Consider the following 22,828-nt stretch of genomic DNA (forward strand, 5'->3'; position numbering starts at 1 on the left):
GACATAAATCAGATTGTAGCCATTATTTCCACTCCAATAACGTGGATCAAATCATGCCAGAATAATAAACTGTTTAATGAAAAAGGATGCAGTCAGACAACGATCTATATTTAGCACTGATAAACTAGAGGATGATACCAGTGAAGCATGAATTAACACCTGAGGCATTTTACTTTACAGAAAATTGAAAATTAAAATCCTTGTATTGTTAAAAACCAATGGAAGGGCAAGTGAAAACAAATACAAAGCAGCAGATGTGGGCAACGAAACAAGAAAACCCCTGCATTTTAGACAGAACTAAGATACTCGTTTATCATGTCATTTCATCTGAGTTATACTAAAGTAGTAAAGCAAGCCATCTCTCATTTCCTGAAATGAAACTTAAAGAAGGAAACTCAGAGAGCAGTTTTGTCTAAAAGGGTTTCTGGGAGACAGCAATCACACCAGAAGACAGGAATTCCTGGATGAGGCACAGCTGAGCTCCTCTTCTAGCCTCCGTAATACTCAAGGAGAGTTCCGAAATTAGGAAGTATGAAAGGGATTAATAATCAAGAGTCAGTGTTTAATAGGTTATTTAGGAGAACTTGAGAAGAATTCGCTTTTATTTTTAAACATGGATAGGGAAAGAAGAACTCTACTTTTCAGAGGCAACACAATCCACAGTCATTTGGGTAACAGGAACACTAAGTAAAAATCTCTTTAAAGCAGCTTATCAAAGTGATTACTGGATATTTGCTTAAATTGTGCAAACTTAGAATAGTTTCATAATCCTTTGGGGATTCTTTTTCCTTTTTTCCCCCCACTTGTTTCTTTTGGGTTAAACTGAATATAACTCCATCATGACAGAGGACCAGTCCTTTTCCTGAGGACCCTCAGATGACCACTCCAGTCACAGATCCATTTGCCATATTTCGTCTTTGTATAATTTTCCTGCATCTAACCATCTTAAAGTTTCCTTCCAATATTCCCTCAACAGACAGCTCTGCAACACCTGCTCTCTCTATAAGCCATTTCTGAGTTAGTACAAGTGTAATGACACTTGTAGTGACAATTACAATCTCTGTTATTTAGCTGCTTTCTCTTTTATAAGGCAATAAATCTCATTAAGTGCTCCTTGTGCAATCAATTGATTCATTAACTTGTAATAAATGCTTTTAAAATGCAAATTAAATACCAATCTACAACACCTATTTAAAATACCAATATTTTACAGGTACCAATGTACATGATTTTTATTTCTGGGCTCTATGTAAGCCTAGCTTTAATATAAAAATTGCCACAGAAGCATATTGAGGGGATATTGTCCAGTGCATCTTCCTTCATTATTGGTCTCCCAGATAAAAAGTGGCTTGGTAAGCTCCTGGCCCTTTCCCTAAGAGGATAAACACAAGAACCCTCTAGGTGAAACTACATACGTTAAACTACATACGTTAAAACTGGAGTATAATCAAATTTTCATGTTTTCTGCAAGTCATGTTGCATGGATTAACTTCTGCTTCCATTAATCAGAGTGCCATTTCCAGGAGCTGCAATCGCCTGCCTTTATTTAATTATTTATTTTTTACTCCTTTTTCTTCCCTTAACCACAAATCCAATGAGTAGCACACGGAGGACAGTTGTACAGGAGAGGTATTATTTGCTTCCTCAAGAAATGACCCACAAGACTTGTTATAAAACAGCTTTAACTCACCTGAGAATCTGCCTCAGGCATGGTACTTTCTGGCCACAATGATACATACAATGGGGAGGCATTGTTGTATTGCAGTATATGGGGTGGACATAATTAGCAATTAATTAATGTTAATTTAATATACGGATTTGACATATAACTACGAGGAGCACATCCTTAATGCATTACTTGACGTTGCCTGTATATTGGTCATCTAACAAAGTTTGAAACAACCAAAACAAACAAAAATAGAAAATAAACAGTCTCAATATAGCAAATACAAAGGAATAAATGGAAGGTAGATCCTAATCGCAGTTGCACCAAGTGAGATGTGTGGAGCATCCCATTCCCTCTGCAGCCCCCAGGGATAGGTTTGTAACATCAGGGGTCTGTTAACTGGCACACTGCAAACTCTAGCGTAATGCAGTATCTTCATTTTTTGTGTGATGTGGGGTTTGTTAACATTTTCTTTTATTTTAGGCTTTGCCTAAAGCAGTAATCCACAGAACTGAAATCTCTAGGCCTTTGATAGAATTTTCCACCTTCTAAGAATGGAATCCTATGAAGAGACCAGACTTCTGCGCTTTAATTTGTGCAATTCAGTGCCAACAGAGCTAAAGGAAAACAAGGCCAATACACCACAAACATAAGTATTGCAGCTCAACCATGTCCTACCACAGAGGATCCACACATTTCCTGGCCAGAGATAAGCGGTTAGCACAGGTTAATCTATAACTGTAGCCATTTAGAAGCGTAGAAAGACTTGAATTAGAACTGCTAAAATAAGTGATACAGGATTGATAGGAATAATTTCTTCTCCACTAGTGATCTGATCTTTTTTTTTGACAATAACATTTACATGCTATTTTCCTAGTGCTTAGACTTTCAAATACTTCACTCCAAGTAAATTGTTTACAATTTTTTTCATCATCTGGTGAATAATGTCATCATGAGCAGTTGTTTGCATGAACTGACCCACTCTGTTCTAAGCGAAGCGTCTGCTGTCCCTGCCTGCAGATGACCTTTTTAGCCATTTCCGAGGGACTCACTCGGAGACTGACACTGCCTCGATGTAATTAATGCAGATAATTATCTGCCTGTGATTTTATCAGTCATTTTCTTTAAACTTGTTACTGACTGGTTTGCCTTGGCATTGCAAATACTCAGCTAACCTGTTAATTCAGAAAATGGCCATAAGAAAAACAAACAAAAAAAAGCAACGAGAAAGCAGCATCTGGTGTGTCACTCCTGGTATGAAACATTGGCTTTATCAGCCACACCAGTGCATCATTTCCTGGATTTAAGGGCAAAGGCAGACAAAGAATGGCTGAGTGGGAGACTTGAAGCTTTCTTTCATCAGTTTCCAATATAAAAATATAACATCCATAGAAAAATTCTACACTCCTCTGGTTAACTTGGGCATGTTGTGCCTATGAATATGCAGAAAATAATTCATTCAGTACAAAAAGGGGAAAAAAAGAAAAAAAAAAAAAGATTCACAAGGTTCCTAATAAATTTGTTGCTACTTTCCAGCAGCTCAGAAGCAGGTGCAAAGCATTGCTACATAATACTGATGCAGATAGATGCTGGCAGACACCCAGTTCATGAATTATCTGAATTAGTCTGGACAGTTTTAGCACATCTGGAGCATTTAGAATTTATCCTGGAAGTTACACTTTTACACCAAAATCATGTTAGTATGTTTATTAGGTACAGCTAACAAGTTTCAATGAGAGCCAAGTACTACAGTACAATATGCAAAGGTGAACTTGTAGGGAAGGGGGAGAGAAAAATAAATAAATAAATGACTAGCCATTTAGCATACCACATAGTGCATTTTATATTCACTGTTAGCACAGCATCGCTTCTTTATGTTATTCTAATGCTTGTCACTGGATAAAGTTAGGTGTGTTAAAAACAAGTTTAGAATATTGAGGATGGCAGCGTCCCATGGATGTCTGTCCTTTAGAATAAAGCTAACACCACCGACAGCAGCAGGTGGGAGAAGTAACAGCTCCTCGAACACAATGCTTTGGCTTATCTGTTTTGCTTCTTCAGCCCCGCTGTATCTACCATATGCTACCATGTGCACAGACCTGTCTTTCTTTGCATATGCTATAAGAAACAAATAAACTGCAATTACCCAAACCTTAATTAGCAGTGACTTCACCATATAGATTTAAAATAAATAATTTATCATATATATATATATAAAATGGAAACGTTGTCCTCTAATATCAATAGGAGTTCAGTGCTCCAAAGTCACCTTTCCCTTTTTGACCTTTTATACCTTGAATGTAAATCATAACCTGCGGTGACTGTAATTTATGCAGGGACTCCAGCTGTGATGGTTTTCCATGAGGCTATGCAGGCCACAGCTTGGGAATTTCAAGGAATATGTTAAAACAATCTGAATTCTTCATAGGAATGCAGGAACACTGCCCTGAGAAATAGCGTTTGCCCCATCCCTGGAGGTGCTCAAGGACAGACTAGCTGGGGCTTTGGGCAGCCTGGGCTGGTGGGAGCTGTCCCTGCCCATGGCAGGGGTTGAACTGGATGGGCTTCGAAGTCACTTCGATCCCAAACCATTCCATGGTTCTATGAACATTAGCCACATAAGATGAAATCCCAGAAGATTCTGTAGGTCAACATAGGAAACAAGCCATGATTGAAAGTTGCAAAGGAATAAGGAAAAAGGTAAAGATCTATCAAGATATGAGAATATCAGTAACTTCAAAGTTCACCCAGGTTTCCTATTTCCTAAACCATCTCCATTATCTCTACTGTCATTATTTCACCTGTTCTGTCTTTACTGCAATGCCTGACACAGGATAGATGCCATTACTTTCAGAGACATTCCTAGACGATTCCCACATATTTTTACCCCAAAACAAAAATAATCTGTGAAATAGTGACCATATTCTAGTCTGTTTACACTAGCTATTTCCTAGGTCCTAAAGTGTTAAGATATCATAAAAATAAATCATAGACAACAAACAGATAAAATATGGAAACATATCATACTTATTACTCTAATTATGGAAACCTGGAGTCTTATTTATTACTCTAATTTCGTTGTTTTCATTACTTCAATGGCCACTAGAATTAAGCACTTGTGGGACAAAACTGTTCATATAAGTCAAGCAAAAATGAGGATAATATCATAAAACGAGTTAAATTATCATCCTTAACTTTAAATTAGCCTTGTTCTTCACTACAATCACACTGCTCAATGGATTTCTGTATGCAGCCCTTTTACATCTGAATATAGCTTGAGTGCATGTTCCAATTGTTTTGTGACTGTCAGCTTAATACATATTGTATTATTCAGTATATTAGTTTCTTAAATTGCCTCTATTTTCCTCAACTTTAATTATTTTGCTAACATCACATAATGAGCTTCTAGTACAGAGATCAAAGGATCTGTTTTCCATCCCAGACAAATTATCCAAAACAAAATAACCCCAGAAGGAAAAGTAGATTCCAGGAGCTGCAAACAGTTTGTTCTGAAGCTTACATTTAACGGCAAGTTATTTTGTTTTGCTTTTCTGGAGTAAATTTCATTGCAAAAGCTAATGTGTTTGCCATTAGTCATATAAAACAATCAACTTTATTTGCCAAGAAAAATTAATGTTGATCTCTGCTGCAAGACTAAAGAGGGAGCTATTGACTAAGAATGGCTTGAATACGTCAGTGTGGATAAAGATATTCTTAGTACTGAGGAGAAACTCTTTCTATCTGTTGATCCAGTCTGTGGTATCATTGATACGTGATAAAATAGTTAATGATCCTATGGTTCTAGCAGATCTAACACTTGCATTTATTATGTCAGATGCCTTGAGAAATTTATAAATGTTGTTGGTAAAGCCATGTTCAAACAGGTCAAAATATACATATATATTATTGGTTTAAGCTATTTAGTGCTGTTTAGCACAGATATTGGTGAATTTAATATATGTACGTATCTAGGTAAAATAAAAGCATTCCCTAAACTTTAAGGCATATTGAAAGCACGTACTTTGAGAACACAGTATTCCTCTCAGGGTTTTCTAAGTAACAGCAAATTCTAAAACGCTTGCTGCACTTCAGACTTGTACAGGTTTTGAAATGCAGCATGGGAAGCTGTAGTTGTTGCTGTTTTAGTAATTCATCGGTATCTGTAGCATCTGTGAAGTGTTTTCATTATGGCTCGTCATCAGGCAAGGGTTATTTGAGATATAATTTTATATGCTGCAGAATGGTGAGCTGAGGTAACACCAAACAGTAAGCAGTTGTGGAATTGCTGGTATCACTGCACAGGATCTTACCTGGGATAGTTTTCTCTCTCCTGTATTGCATATCCCAGGAAAAACTAACTCATTTCACCTGCTAATTTGATAGCTGATCTTCCTAACAGGATTGCTGTTGTATCTTAATTCACATCCATACAAACTACCAGATACTTTTTTTTCTGCTAGGATTTTGTAATTGCTCATGTGAAGTCTTCCAAGGCCATTGGAGATTTTGTTCCTTCCCTTATTTCAGAAATATTTTGTAAAACAAGTAATGACTGTGCATACATTATGCACAAGCACTAGGTATAGTTTGGATTAATACTTTCATAATAGAAAAAATCTGTCTTTGCACTCTATAATTAAAGCATAAGAGATGTCCACATGGGCCATCCAAATCATCGGTCTCTGTTCTAACATTTCCCTTCATGCAGAATTCCTCCTGCTGACCACCTGAGATTAAGTACATCCCTTTTCTCCACTCAATACCCCCACGAGGGCGTTGGGCTGGCTGCCCGCCTGGCCCCGAAGCAGCACGTTCTCCGGCAGCAGCAGGGGAAGCAGAGGCCGAGCTGAGTGATGGTGATGGGCTGGGGCAGCAAAGGACAGGCATACAGGATGGGCACGGGCACATCCTGCACTGCAACGAGGAACGGGGTAGGGAAACACATCCCAGTAGCATCACTCCTGGGAGACAGAGCAGAAGCAGAGGAAGAAAGATGCCAAACTAAATGATTAGCCCAGGAAACACTTGTGTTTTTTGTGATTTCCTTCAAGCGACAGCACTCATTTGAGAGAAGAGTGCACAGGGAATGTAGGGGTTTTATGGGACTGTACTTTAGCAATTGCTAGTGACAAAGCATTTCTAACTGTTTATAGAAATACATGTGAAGGCTGGAAAATCTCATCGAAGTTTCCTTTCCCATCTAATCCTAAAATGGAATTTTTCTACGGTTGGGTGGTATTATGAATTTTAATAAAAATGTTGGAAGCCAACTCCTTTCTGTTTACAGTTATTCAGCTATAGTTATTTTGTCCACATATACTGAATTTTTGAATCCTACGTTTATCACAAAACTAAGAAAAAAAGATACCATAAAATTCGTAGCCGAGTAAATGTCCCTTGATACAGAAACCCTACCCAGAAAAACACTGTGCTGCTGGATTAAGACATGAAAGACTCCAGAAGTATTGTCTGACCACCAGAGGGAGTTCATATTGTTCCAAAAACACACTGACAGTGCCGAAAGTGATTTGGGAAAGCTAATTAAATTGAAAAAAGAAACTAATTAGAAAATAAACAATTATAAAAATCAGAGTGAAGAGTTCCCCTACGTCCATCAGGAAATTACATTGCATAGGAAAAAAAAAAAATCAGATAAACAATTACACTTTCAATTCTGAAGCTGTGATAATGAAGCTCCCTACCGTTTTATAGGAGCATTTCTTTGTATATAAACCATGTATTTATCTGAAATTTGTTGCAAGTTTACACTGCGATCTGATCCTATCTACTATTTATCATTCTGGGCCTGTGTGTGCCGGTATAAACATACTGGTTTCAATAAAACTTCAATTTTTCCTCTTCTAAACTTCTGGATTTATCCTTGGGGGCTGGTCCCTGGCAGCCTTTCATGTACTTCATGTGGGACTCCCAGCGGAGGCAAAGGCCTTCTCTTTGAAGGCAGAGTTCCTGCATTTCACAGGGCTGGAGACCAAACACTGGAGGGTGGGACAGAGGACAAGAAAAAGCAGTTACCTTGGTTGGGACCACTGGGCAGGAATTAATTTCTCCTTCTCTTGCAGCAACAGCTACACCTATTTTCCTTTGATGGGTGCCAGACCGGTGTGTTACATCTTTAAAAGTCAGGACACAGAAGAATACAGAAATAGATTTCTGTTAGAATATTATGCCTTAAAGAATAAGTAACCCGTATGATCCAAACTAAAAACCAATTAAAATCTTTATACCACAGTACACTATCATGTATTATGTATACGGCATATATTTAACTGAAAAGCTATTTCAGAAATAGTTTTAAAAGTTTAAGAATATCACCAGTATGAACAACTCAATACACACAGCTTTATGGGTGTATTAATAAAAGATAATTCCTTTATACACAGAAAGATCAAGCCTTCTGAAAATTTATATTAAAGAAACTAGAATTAAGATATGGGAATTTCCTGTAGCATCTCAAAGGGGGAAGTTTTCTGATTTCATATCTCCTTTTTTCGTTCTGTGTCTGTTTTTGAGCTCCCTCTCTAAGCATTAATGATCTTTAGGATACCAAATAAATATTGCCATTAGAAGATGAAAACAATTTCATCTTCTAATGCTATCTGTAGCTTGCAATTCAGTGTTAGAGGGGAAAAATAATGGAAAATATAGAAATAAATTATTTGTTATAACGAGAAGATAGATGCGTTTCTACAGTGACAGAAGGTAGAACTACAGAGTAAATACAATTTAAGATGCCACCTACAATTCCTCTATTTTAGAAGAATAGTAAATAGACAGATATCTCCCCCCAAAAATAAACCTAGTGAAAGACAATTAACGGCATTTTTTCTTTGATTAAATAGACTCAGAATACCTTTTTAGGTATACGTACCCATGACATTTTCTTTTAAATCCCATGATTATCTTTTGCAATGGTTACCTATTTCCATAATAATTTTCACTCAGAATCAAACAAAAATTCTGATAAATTTGTGAAAGTTCATTTATTCTGTTTTACCCATTCATTGACATGCAGCAGAAGGAAAATTCATGGTTTTCCTTTATCATTATGGCTTTAGGTCTGAGAGTTTTCTATTTAACTTTATTTTGCAAATATTTTACAGACCATCTGTGATACCTGGTCAACTCTCAGCTCCAGGAATATTGATGTAGAATGCATTTTCTTAATTTCCTCGGTATTTTCTCAGAACATGAAACCCACAGAGTAATTTTCAGACTTCCAAAAGAAAATGTTTCCATATCCTGAGTTTAACCTATTCCACTACACAGGCAAATGTTTTTAAAATACTATAGTACAATTCATATCCTCGCTCTTGTCCCTACAGTGCTGCTACCCAGTCACAGTGACTGCCTCTTACAGACCCACGTCCTAAAGGGTTCCTTCTGGCTTTTTAGCTCTCCCTTCCAGCCACAGAAGTCACATTCCAAGTTTAATGTTCGTGACTCATGATCCCAACACTGCCAGGGCTCAGAGCTGTACAATTTCGAATTGTCTATTTGACGGTGAAAGAAGGAAGTATTTTAAGCCTTCAAAAGTAGTAAATTACAGCTGGCTGAAGCTTTCTGGAGATTTTCAATGACAGTGGAGATGGCTGAGTCAATGGGAGAACTTTCAGTTCTTTGAATGCACAAACTCAGAGAAGTCATCCAGAACACATCAGAAAATTATTTATTTTTAGATACATATATACCCTGTAATGTTTTTAAATGTCTGTATTAAACTTCAGTGTGCATTTACCAGTTTACTGAAAACTTCAGAAAGATTTGGGTTCTTTTATTCCCAAAAATCTATATCCCAAATTGAAATCCTTAAGAACAGTCTTTGGTAAAGAATTTATAGCAAATTATTAGTTTCAGCCCTAAATGACTTCTGGCTTTCTAATAGAAGCCTTTCTTTCAAATCTTTGTCAAAATGTTTTGCCAAACTACCAAAATATGATAGAAAAGAATTAACATAGGAATAGGTCACAGTTACGACTTGTGGTTTGAAACTTAAATCCTAATATTAATCAATGGGATAGCAACATACTGTTACTGTATTTCACGACACAGATGCTGACCACATGAAAAATCAATGCAAGCAACGACTCATTTTTCAGTTGCCAGTTTGATTCAGAAATCGCTGATTAGTTCTTCTACAACAAGGTGTTACGAATTATTACTAAGACAATGTTTCTGACAGGTTTACCATGCTTCAGGAAAGCTTATATCATATAGCATTATTGCTCTGTAAAAAACTCACCACTTTTTCATTTCCCTAGTATTCTCCCTATATATTCTCCGAGAGTATTTGAATTATGCCTCTTTCTGCCCTCATTATGCCTCAGTGCAATGCCGACATGTTTTTGAAGACATTAAAGCCAACTCCAGGGAGGAGAAGGGAGGCTAAGCTGTACATTGCCACAAACCCCTGCATTGGTAGGCTCTATCAGACTGATCTCAGAGGGTCAGCATACGGGTTCAAGAACTGCTCCTCCTCCATGCCACTAACACCCAGGCACTACGTGCACCTGTTTCTGGCAAACGAATGAACAGCAGCTTTAATTATGTAGTCTCATGGAAAGCATGTCAAGGTATTGCTTTTTAAGATGCTTTAATGAGATGGAACATAAAACCGGAACCATGTGTAGATGTGACGTTATCTGCACCATGAGCATTTGGGTAAGCTGTAGCTAATTACAGATTATGACAGATAGATATATGCAAATAAACCGCTACGCTGGATGGTGCATCAGTGGCTTTCCCTGTTCACACTGAAAGCTTGATCACTCCTCTGACACAGAATAACCCAAACATTAGAAAGACAAATCAGGAAGATGTGAAAAACATCCGTCCTGCATGGACCACACTTGGGTTGGATGGCATCCACTGGGCCTTCCCACGCAGCAATAAACGCTACCAGAAGCTCTCTTATCGTTCTCTGCTGCACAGCACACCAATAAACATGGGCAGGAAAATCGCACTGCTGCCACTGCACTTAGATATTAACGTTGTGCTAGCATTTGTGCACACTAGATAGAAATAACCCTCTCAGCATCATGACAAGTTTTTCCTCAACTATAATGATAAAAAGATCTAACATTAAATATTAAAGTTTTAAAATATCAACATAATTTTCACTTCATGGAATGTTATTAATATTTCATGTAATTAATATATGTAGGAATGAATGCAGTGAACTTTCCACATGATAAAATTGCCCCTGGGCTCTATATTAACATCAGCTAGGATGAAGTTCCCCACTTCTGCCTTCTGGAGGGGCTAGCATGGCCCTGAATGTCCCTGCAAGTAGACAAACACAGACCTTCTGTACAGATAACATGGACTTGTCATGGCAATGCCTTATGAAATTCCAATTCACCGGCATGAAAACTAGCAAAAATAACTGCTTGTCTTTTTTCCAAACATAAAGATCGTATTGCAAGATAAGACGTTTTAGCAAATGAAGACATCTGGTCATCAGATGTTCATGTTCAAATTTTTGCTCATAAATACATGTTGAATGGGTGGCTGTTACCAGCTGTTTTGTTTTTTTTTATAGCATTGTTGGACAAATTTTCTGTAAACAGGTGATACAGTATCATCTCAAGACTAAAAACGGCATTTTTTTTCCCCCAGAGAAATAATGCTTTAGCAAAATCAAATTGCATATTTATGGGTTGAATTTTCTAGGTACAACTTCACCTGAGAACCAGGGCAAAAATAAGAAGAAACAATTTCATTATTTTGAATATGGCAGAAATGAATCATTTCAGCTTATTTTTGAAACGCTATTAAATTTGAGCATTTTATGTTATATATTTTATATCTTATGCATTAATGCAAAAAAAAAAAAAAGAAAAGAAAAAGAAAAAGAAACACATAGGACTACGCTTCTGTTAAATGCAAACTGAAGTTTTCATGTTCAAATTTCTCATACTCTTTGGAAAAAGAACAGAGTGGATATGCTTTTTGGAGAGAGAATAGAGGCCAAAAGAGCTCAACGAACCATGTAGGGCAGGATAATATTCAAGCACCCTTTGGATACAGAACATCACAACATCAGTACATAGATCATGCCAGCTCCCCACAGAAGGAAGCATTTGGCTAACAACATTGCCACATCACCATCAAGATCCCTAATTACTATTTCCAGAAGTTTATCAAGGTCGACTAGATTTGGCAAGAAGTTTTCCGTCAAGGACAGGACTAAGAAGAAAATCTAGAGTCCGATCCACCAACTTCCAACCTGGAGTAGCATTTTATAGCTATGTAAAGCTAACTTGCAAATACATCTGTTAAGGACAGAATTTACACTGGAAACACCGACAAGCTCATCAGCTATAACTGAGGTAGTAATACAGCTGCTACAAGGTGATGACGTTAATTTAGGAAGAGGATATTGCCTCAGATCTGAAGCGAGTGACGAGCGGTGCCTGTAACGCAGCATCCCCGTGCTGTCAGTGCCGGGCACACGCCCAGCTGTCGGCAAGCACATCTCCAGCCTTTTTGTCTTGCTGTAAGATACAATTTCAACCAATCAAAGGTAATAAGATAACAACAGTGCTATTCCACTGTACAGCATGACAGCTGCGGTTAATGCTTGCATATTAAATACTGTATCTGAGCGCTCAGCTACTTTAATATCCATTAGGCAGAAACTTGGCATTGGGGTCTAGCTCCCTTTTCCTCTCCCCGCACCCTGATGGCGAGCGGGCAGCCTATCCCATCTGTTCTCCTCCATCCATAACCCCATGCCTCTCTCCTCACTTTGGACCAACACTTGAAACAGAAATAAAAACAAAACAACCTCCCCACACCCATACCTTCAGTAAATACAAATATACCCGCATCACCCTGCTTGCTCTCTGGCATCTCAGCCCCAGGCTCTCTGCAGGAGCGAGACATCTCTCTCCCTCCACAAGGAGGTCAGGGCAGAGCTGTCAGAACCAAACCCTTCCCTTCCACCCCCAGCAAACAGCACCAATCCTGCAGCCCTGTGCTGGGCTCCCTGCCCCTGCGATGCCACCGAACCGCCGCCCCCTGCGCTGCCGGGCGTTTAACATGCAGGCTGGGAGCTGAGCTGGGTACCCGCAGTCTGCAATGCAGTTTTCTGATTATCGTGAGGAAAAGCACACCAAAATAATGACATCATCTGTGTTCAACACCTGGAACACAGAGGCAGCCTGGTGCGAGGGGAGGAAGCAGGCTGCTGCTCAGGGCAGGAACCATGACAAGCACAGCAAGAGCTGGCCAGGCTCGGGCCATGCTCCTCTCCCCTGGCTGCCAACAAAAACCGCCTTGCCTAGCCATTGTTTAAGCACTGCAAACATCCTCGAATCACTGGGTCAATAATTCCTTAAACCCATAAAGATACTTTTAATTTCATTTGCAGATACGTGGAAAACAACCCAAATACTGACACAGCCCCACAGCTCACTTTGTGCCCTGACCTTAGCTGAAACTAAAGCTCGGGATTTTCTGGGGTACATTTATTACAGAAGAAACTATTCAACCAGAAGTATTCTGTGTAAATGGAAATATTAACTGGGCCAGATGTATGCAATTACCCTAGGCTAGACAACTGATAAAGCACATCAGGGCTACATTTTATTCCAACCCAGCTTAGTTCCTCAGCCAATTTCTGGAAACCGTTCCTGTAGCCTTACAACCCTTTCCATGTAAGTCTAGGTCCACGCAAGCCTCTGGACTGCTGCCATTGGCAGAGAATACACAACTAAACTTTTGCCTCAGTTGACAATTACTGAGCTCCACCGCTCGAACTTTGCTTTTTGAGATAACTCGTTGATATAACTGCCCCAAAAGCAGGAAAAGCATATGCAAGACTGCGAAGGTCCATGTGTTCCTTTTGGGCAGGATTCAAAAACAGTTTAAATTTAGCTTGCAGATATCCATGTTATTATCTCTCCTCATTAAAGTTTGTTTGAAAAGTTCTCACTCAACCATTTATCCAGCTTTTTTCATTAATATGCATATATTTCCTTTCATCCATTTAAGAATGTGATAAACAAGCTATGCTTCTCACTGATGAAGAACTGAACACTGGTTTGAAACACCACTTATTTGAAATTCATAAATCACTCTTCGCATAACTCGTTCTCCCCTTTCAGTCCCTCTCCCCACCTCCGCTGTCACTCAGTGAGCAGCCACCAGCCAGCAGCACACTCGTGCTCAGTCGTCTGTCAGTCCACAGGAGTTCGGAGAGTTCCAGCTTTCATCAAAATGTTCTCTCTTAATAAGTCTACCAGGAGGTTAAACATGCAGATCAGGGTTTCTATGCAATAGAACTCCTAATTTCTTAGTTAATAATTAACAAATCGAACACTAATATATTCTGAGTGTTTAATAATCTTGTTCCCTATGTCTATTATGGTTGGTTAAAAGAATAGCAACTCTTCAAGGCCATGTGCACATATAAAGGGAAGGGGTAACAAGACAAGGAGTCGCACATTTCTCTACCACCAGAGCAGTTAAGTCAGTGAGACCATCAGGTATAACAGGGTACACTCAATGAATTTTGAGACTCTAGCTCTCAGAGAGCACGTGCAGTGACATACAACGGCTCCAGCCCACCTCTCCCCCCTTCCCTTCACATATCTAGTTAGCGTGGTGGCAAGGTTCTCCATGGCATGAACCCTGAAAGTAACACCAACACACCTGCAGACCCAGCAGCAACGCCATTAAATCAAGGCAAGTTTGATCAGACAAACCTTACATTTACCAGTAACCCGTGCTTTTGGCTCCATGATCTCATGGCATTTGAGTCAGACAAAGGCAGATTTCCCAGACTGCTGAAATGTGCTTTAGTTCAGGCAATATGAGATGTGTTCGGCTTCTCCTGACCTAATTAAAATAAATAGTACACTTCTGTGCAGACAACACAATTAAAGCCAGCTACTGTTCTTGGTTCATTTTCAATATGTCAAGTAGCAGCACGCTGCTGCTATGGAGAGGCCTCGGTTTTCACAACCTCTGACGCAGAACTAATCATTTCACCCACATACAAAGTCATGGCTGGGCTGAGAGCAAAAATGTTCAGAAGACAAATCTCGTATAAAACATCTGAAACAAAACAGCTGCAATTGATCCAGACAAAATCCTTCCGAGTTCTTTGCATGTGCACACTCCAGCGTTTAACTACTTTCAACGTGTACTTTGATGGAAAAGCTTTCAGACTCATTTCCATAGCAGATTTGAAATCATGGTAGCAATCGAAGCTGAATTACAACAAATGTGTCATTTAAAGAGAGAATAAATAAATAAATCTGACATATTTGGCCTCTTGGTTTATCTTTTTCTATATTAATTTCTTCCCTAATCCATTCATCATTCCAGTAGAGGGAAGAATTAGCTTATTTCATATTAATTTACAGCAGATAGGTTCAATCAGTGGTGGTTTGGGAAGGCTACCTCAGTTGTACATTTCCACAGACCCCAAAAGAGAAGGCTTTCTGAGGCATATACGCTTCTCTTGGAACACAAGCGTATTTTCAAGTTCCTAGTTATTTTTAAAAGGTAATTTAATTTCTCTTCCTTTTTTTTTTCCCCCCTCACCTCCCAGACAAGGATACCAGAGAGAATACTGATTAATCGGAGAGACAGACCGATCCTTCTAAGATGAGAGCTTATACAGCATTTTAAAGACAATGTGAGTCAGGTAACTTATAAATCTTCTTCACTGTTCACCCAGGCTGGACCACAGTACCTAGCACACCCTATTTTCTCACTTGTTGTTAAGGTTATAAAGTCCGTTGGCTCCAATAAGAGCTAAAAATGTGGCCGAGATATGAAGGGGCACATGAACACAGGCTTGCAAACCGATCTCTCCTCAAGAACCACAGAGCACTTTGGATCAATTTTAAGAAGTCATAAATATTCCGTGAACTTTTCTTCATTAAGCCTTTCTACCAGCCATTATACAACTGAAGAAACATGGAATTACACAAGTTTCACTGTTATCTGTACTATTACTTAGGAGACTTTTTAATTTTTGAGATTTTCTAAGGACATAAAGGTACATTTTTGAATATTGACAAACGTCTGCCCAAAAGCCATCCACTTGAGTTCAAATGACCAACAGGGAGGGAAAACCTGTCAGCATGGTGACTGTGAGAGCAGTATAGATTTACTGCGCAAAGGTGCTAATAGGTTAAGAAAAATAAGATGCTACAATCAATATGTTTCCATGTCTGGAGATAGCATGCCCTGTATGATAGCAGTGAGAATCTAAAATAAGGATCAGCACTGTTAAGAAAACTAATGAACATATTGTATTGTTGCTATTAGGACAATAGCAATTTTTGAGAGCAAACAGGCATCAGCTATAGCAACAGCACCGTGAGCCAATGAATTCAGAGCGGCAAGATCAATTGCACTTAGTCTAAATTCAGTCTCCCTATATTTTAGATGAATCCTGCAGAATTAGAATGAAGAAAAATATTCACTGCGACAAATTAAACAATTAAGATTCCCACACAGCGCACATCATGGACTTTTAACAGCATTTACCGATTTCCTCAAACCTACCAAAACAAAGCAAAACAAACCAAACATAAAACCCACTACTCTACCATCACTGAAGTCCAGCATAAGCGTAGCTAAAACGCTACTTCTCTCACCAGCTCTCCACTTATTCCGGCCAACACATTAAATGCCCTTACGCAGTTCCTGCATTGCTACTTTGGCAGGACTTCAACATAACAGTCGCCCTACCCATAATCCGTGCTAGACAGGGAGGCCAAAAGAAAGACTCAGATATGCCACACAGTGCCCGCAAAGCACACGTACCCATTTGTGCAATACTCTCTTGAAAACATTTATCACTTCTGCTGCTAGAAAGCATGCTACTGTATAACATGGCAGGCTCTCACCAGAATTTATTTTTTTTTTTAACTATAAGGGCATTGAGGGCACTAACAGGGCTTAATTGCCCTGAGCAGCCTCACGTGGGACCTTTCATTTCAGCTCAGACCCAAGTCCCTGGTCCCAGCCTGAGCTGTACCACTGCAGTCCCCACCTGCAGCTCTGTCACAGCCATGCCCGTGTCTGGGCTGTGGACCTTGCTGATGCAGACCCCAACCCAGGGAGTGACGGCTCAGCATGACCTTGCACTTGTCACTGTGAGCACGGAACTGCGTCTGACACTCATCATCATCACTGGATCTGACCCTGACTTGAACTGCTGCCTCATCACTGTGGACCCATTTCAGGGTCTGGACTTTTGGTTGCCCCCCGCTGGCACCCTTGGGGCTGTCCCACATGGGTGCCACGGGTGCCTGCCATGGCACCGCAAGTGGCACCTGGTTCCTGCTGCAGGGGGAGCAGCCTGCCCTCCCTGCTCCCTGACACTTCACTTACAAATATTCATTTGCTTTCAAGCTACCAGAAATAAGAACAAACATGAACCTTGGAAGAGCTGTACAAAAATATACATGTCTAGATGCACATCTCCTTTTCAACTTCTCCACCCGCTGTGCCAGTGTAATATATGGCTCTCACCGACTTCTTTGCTGTACCACCATGTACGAGTAAATGAATTCCCTGCTAGTCTTATGTCAATGTTTCCTAATGAGAGCTTTGTTTGAGTTTCTCTTTTCAAGTATGTGCCGAATAATGGTTGAAACACAGTGAAATATGTCCCTCATATTCTTTGATGGAAATCATAAACTCTGACTACATAGTGCCAGTGATTTACAGCACTTTCAAAATGCAAAGTAGAATTCATTCTGTGCAAGACACTCTTGCAGCTTTCATTTGTTTGTTGTTTTGTTATTTTTTTCCTTAAAAATGCAATGTACAGATTCCTAAACAATTTATGTAAATGAAATATATATACAAGCTTTTCACCTGGTCATGCAATTATGCAAAAGGAAATGTTAATATTTTATCTATGGCATTCATACTAGCTTAACAAAATCTCTATTCCTTTAAGTAGGAGAATTAATAATTTGGGATCTGAAGAGCACTGGTTTAAGTCTTTAAAAGGATTTATTTCTTATAACATATTGAAAGACTGTTCATCTAAACTAATCATAGACAAAAGCTAAACTTCATGAACAATGTTTACATTTTTGACAATCCTCTAATGAATCCACATAAATTAGTTTTTCCAAGTTACTGGATAGGATCATTTTCTGAATTGCTATTGAGCAGTCACAAAAAACTACAGCAAGGAAGACAGTATTCCAACTGGACATTCAAGAACACAAGGTAGTCAAGAGTGTCATTAACAACTGAAAGCCTAGATGTCTTTCAATATTGTCATCCTACCTAAATTTCCTAAGTTCCCATTTCATATCAAAATTAGTCCTTTTAGACTTTGTTATGTAATTTATCTCTCAAAACAACAAGGACAGGTGCATGCATCAGGAGTCTTTAAAAGCATACCATTAAAAGTCAACCACATGTAATTTTTCCTTACTTCTAGTTATGTTCACGTGTCTTGCTTCTCCAAGCACAGTCTATGGAATTTACTCTCAGATGATGGCACCTCTTCTAAACCCTAAGTATCTCTAACTGATGTCACATAATATTCAAGAGAAAGGGAGCTGAACAATTAGAAGGGTCAGGTGGAGAAGGCAAAAGGAGTATATAAGGAAACCGAAGTGAGAGGTCATAACCTAAGTAAATGAAACACTTGAATACAGCTCATCCAACTCACTGGAAACCAAGGGTAGTTTTTTGATTTCAGTAGGCTTTGAGCAGACTCTTACTGAAAACTCATTTTCCGTTGTCATCAGGACAGAGATGACTTGTTCATATTTTAGTAGCTAAGACAAGTAGGAATTGTTTGGAAGTATTTCATGGATTCCACAAGAAGTGATTTTACACAGGATCTGGATGAGAAACACTAATACTGAGAGATGGCTTTACACGAACATAACATTAACGAGTCGTTTTTCAGACTTAAACACCATCCAGGCAATATTAGAGTCCAGATACGCTACAAAATGGGTATGCATGCAACATCACGCCTTACTTCTAAATACACCACTTTACACAGGTAACCAGTTACTTAAGTCTATATTCCATATATTTCATACCCAGACCCGGCTGTTCATAAGAACACATAACCGAAGGAAAAGAAAAAAAAAAATATCATGTATGAAAGTAATGGAAATTAAACAAACCAAATGAAATAAAATTGTATCCTAACTTCTTCACTCTCAGTTCGTTACTGCATTTGATGAAGGAAGTCATTTACTTGCAGCCCTAATAATAAGGTTTTGATAGATTCAGTGTCTTAAATTTATTACAGTGCTATCTATGCACACCCAGAGACGATGAATCCTATTTGTTCGTAACCTTTTTTTAACTATTAAAGTGAAAGAGAATTCTGGATAGTTATATTTCTCTCCAAGCTTTCTCAGAAGCCTACACCAAACATATATCCAATGTTATTAGAAAGATAGAAAACATAAAGAAAGACATTTGTATTCAAATGTAAAAATGTAACTTCAAAGCATACTTCTTCTACAAAGGTGTTTATTAAATAGAGAGAAGAGAGCTCAATGGGTTATTCTTTACTCCAGAACAATCTTTTTCCCTATCCAAACACTTCTACAGAAATCTTCCAAGCAGTTCATCACGTTCTTTTACTAGTTACACTCTACACTCCTCCAGCCATTATGCAGATCTAAACACAATGCCTTCCTGAAAGCTATAGCTGTCAAAGAATGCAGAGAAACGGTCTTGTTTTTGTTTCATTTCTGACAATTTATATCCTGTTTCAAATTTATAACTCCCAATGTTTGTCAACCTTTTTTATTCTTGACAAGATGTCATACAGCACTTTGTCTTCATGCATGAATCTGCCAGTGACGTGCTTGTTCCATGGCAATTTATAGTGATCATACAAAAATTAAGATGTAGAAAATTGAGATTTCTGCTTTAAATTCAAAAAGTCAGTTCTTAGGATCAGACCTAGCTCCTAGCTCGCCTTTTTTTTTTTTTTTTTTAATAAAATAACCATTTTCTGTGTTCCTGATAATTTACACATGGCTCCCCTACAATGACATGCTAGGACTTTCAAAATACTAAACCCTGCAAATATTCAGAGCAGACACTTTTAAGTATGGTATTTTTGTGTAACATTAGACTGGGATATGAAGTGACATGACTCAGATTCAGTTCAGACACAGTTCCTTTATTCGTATTTCTTCTTGGCTTTCTCCAAAAGAAACAAATCATTTATGACTATTAACCAAGGGTGGATATCCATAATGCAGTCAATCAGATTGAGCCTTTAGGCTACTTAAAACTGTGTTTGGTTGTACTGTTGGAATTCAGACAGCTGCTTCTGTTGATCTGTTCAGAAACCATAGAAGCTGAAAAAATAGAGACCCAGCACAGAAAACAAGATCCCATTTTGGTTATCATTTTGCAAAATTAATGTTGCTTGTGGCATTTCTGTCATTTCTACGCTTTATAGATCTATGAAATCTTGTTTCTGATGGCAACCACAGCTGATGACTGTTGAATCATTATTCACACTTCAGTGGAATCCGATGGGGGTTTTTAGCTTATTTTTAAATGGACTATAATTTATTTGATTTTATGCAGAACAGCGATTCAGCCCACATGGGGTAAATTTTTAAGGTGGTGAGTAGGAGGTACAATGCAAGAACAAATCCTGTTATTTGTTAATAGGATTTGTCTGCATCCTTCTGTTTATTGCTTTGAAAATGCATCACTGTATCTCATTTACAGTGTAATCCTATTGGCAATACCATCAACAGACCCGATCATGTGTATGGCTCTACATACGGCACATGATGTAAAACCTCCTGAGCAGGACATGACCTTGGGATTAAACTTCCAAGCTACTAATAGATTCCCTCTTTACTCAGATGACCCTACTATTACTGCTCTTCATAAGTGATTTCAAATACTGCATTTGTGGCAAAGAGGCAGGTAAAAAGCCTCCCTCTAGTGGATTTTTTAATTATTAGAACCATTTTCTTAATACTTTGGGGATATGTTAAAAAAAAAAAAAAAGAATGCTACACTAATACAGATGTTTTCTCCACAATATATTGACAATATAAGTGCCAAGAACATATACAGAGAACATATTCAAAAAGAGTTTTTCTTCCACCTCCACTAATCATTAACTGCAACTTAGTAATTTTTTTTTTTTTTTTTACCATTTTCATCCCCTTTAGTTGTTCTTATAGATCCCAGGCTGGATGGAATTATTTCCATTTTCCTGCTCCTGTGGACAGGTCCACTCCCCTGGCAGACAGATGACAGTGCAGCTCCTTTCTTGTGTTTCTACCTCCCTAAAAATGCAGTTAGGTAAGCCTTTTGATAGAGCAGGAAAAGAGGTGGTATGCATATGGGCAGAGAAAAAGGGGCAGAGAGGAGACAAACACAAAACATAGATGTAATGGGTTCAAGGCTCCTGGGCATTATTTGGGTGGAGGAGGGTTCCCTCATCCACTCACATTGATCTTAAGATGGACAGTTGGCAATGCCTCTGATATTATTTGAATACATTATACATCAAGTTTTGAGTTTTATGAAAGCCTCACTCCCTACAATTATGGTTCATGATCAGATCTCATCTACCATTTAAAATAAAAACATGTTTTTTTAAACCTGTAAGATGGGGGGGATGAGGACTTAATAAGCAACTTAAAAATAAAAAAATAAAAAATAAAAATAAAAACTTTGAAAGCTTAATGAATTTATGCTAATGTTATAAGCAATATCAGTCTTAACTACTTGTGGTTGGGATTAATTAATACAGTACCACAAAGCAAACATTGCAGCAATAATCTGAAAATATGACTGGGATTTGGTAGCTGAAAGCTCTTTTATTTTTGTTATTACTTTTTTAATCATTTAGCAATATAAATATAAGGAAAACAGGAAGCGACCTTCAACACTTTCTAACAGAATTTCTCCTCACCTCTCAGCTTGGCTAACTTCAGTTTGTTATAGAATCAACAGGAGAGCAATACAGCATACATTGAGATTCAATAGTACCACAAATGAACCAATTTCCATGAAATAATTTTGTTTATATTTCTATGAAAGTGTTCATACACCTATAAAGTAGAGTTTCACTCTGGAGGAGTGCGTGTGTTAATGTTAAGGATCTGTCACGTTGTCAAATACCAATTACAATTTTTTTCTTTTTCAACAATGTGATATTATTTGTAATGAGAGCACCACCATCAATAAAGCCCGATGATAGTGAGATTTTGTAAATCCACTTCCAGTGGTGTGGTCTGTGAGTGGGAATAATGGAGCAATACGTATTTTTGGTCAGCTCTGAATTCTTCAGATTCAGAGTACAGAATTCTGTCTTTCATATCCTTCCACATAATTACATGTTATAAAATGAGTAAAACTTTTTATCACCAAAAGTCATAGAAAAGGGTGACTTTATATTAAACAGATTCATAGATGTGTATGCTTTCTAATATTTTTCTGCTGCCCAGAATGGCATTGTTCTTTATTTCTAATTAATATTATATATATAGCCTTTCAGTGTTCAGTTCTTATTCTGGAAGTTCTCATCTTGCTGCATTTCTGAAAAGGGAAATCATGTCAGACCTTGGTGCCTCACTACCAAAAAAATAAAATAAATAAAATAAAATCATATTTAAATCAAGTTAATGACTTACTCTTGCCATTTTATGCATTTTCTTCCATTACCCTTGGTCCATTGGTTCATCCATTTTTAAAAGGTTTAATTTCCTGTTGGATCATTGACTGAATTTGTAACAGGTTCTCTTTCCATTGTGAGCTTATGAGGCAAATAGCATTATGTCTGCAAGCACAGATGAGTGTGTTCACTAAAGGCCAGAGCTTTTTTGTTGTTGTTCTTGAAGATGTGCTAGTAAATCATCTTCACATACAAGTAAAATGAAATAATTATTACTTTGTATATTTAACTTATACCACAGCTTTTCATAACCTGCCTCCCAAAACAAACTGCTTCTTGGCTATCACAATAATTCCAATGTCCAGCTAGGTATACAAAAAGTATGATGAATTTCATATGTAAAGTGTTGGAAGTGTTTCCAGTAGTTGTTTATAGCCACTGCCACATGCTGCTCTATAGTGACTAATTTAAGACTGCTACCACAGCATGAGCTGTGCCTTCAAGGGAAATCAGTGCTAATTTCTCTCTTC

The sequence above is a fragment of the Cygnus atratus genome, chromosome 10 (genome assembly GCF_013377495.2).
Source record: "Cygnus atratus isolate AKBS03 ecotype Queensland, Australia chromosome 10, CAtr_DNAZoo_HiC_assembly, whole genome shotgun sequence".
Lineage (NCBI taxonomy): Eukaryota > Metazoa > Chordata > Aves > Anseriformes > Anatidae > Cygnus > Cygnus atratus.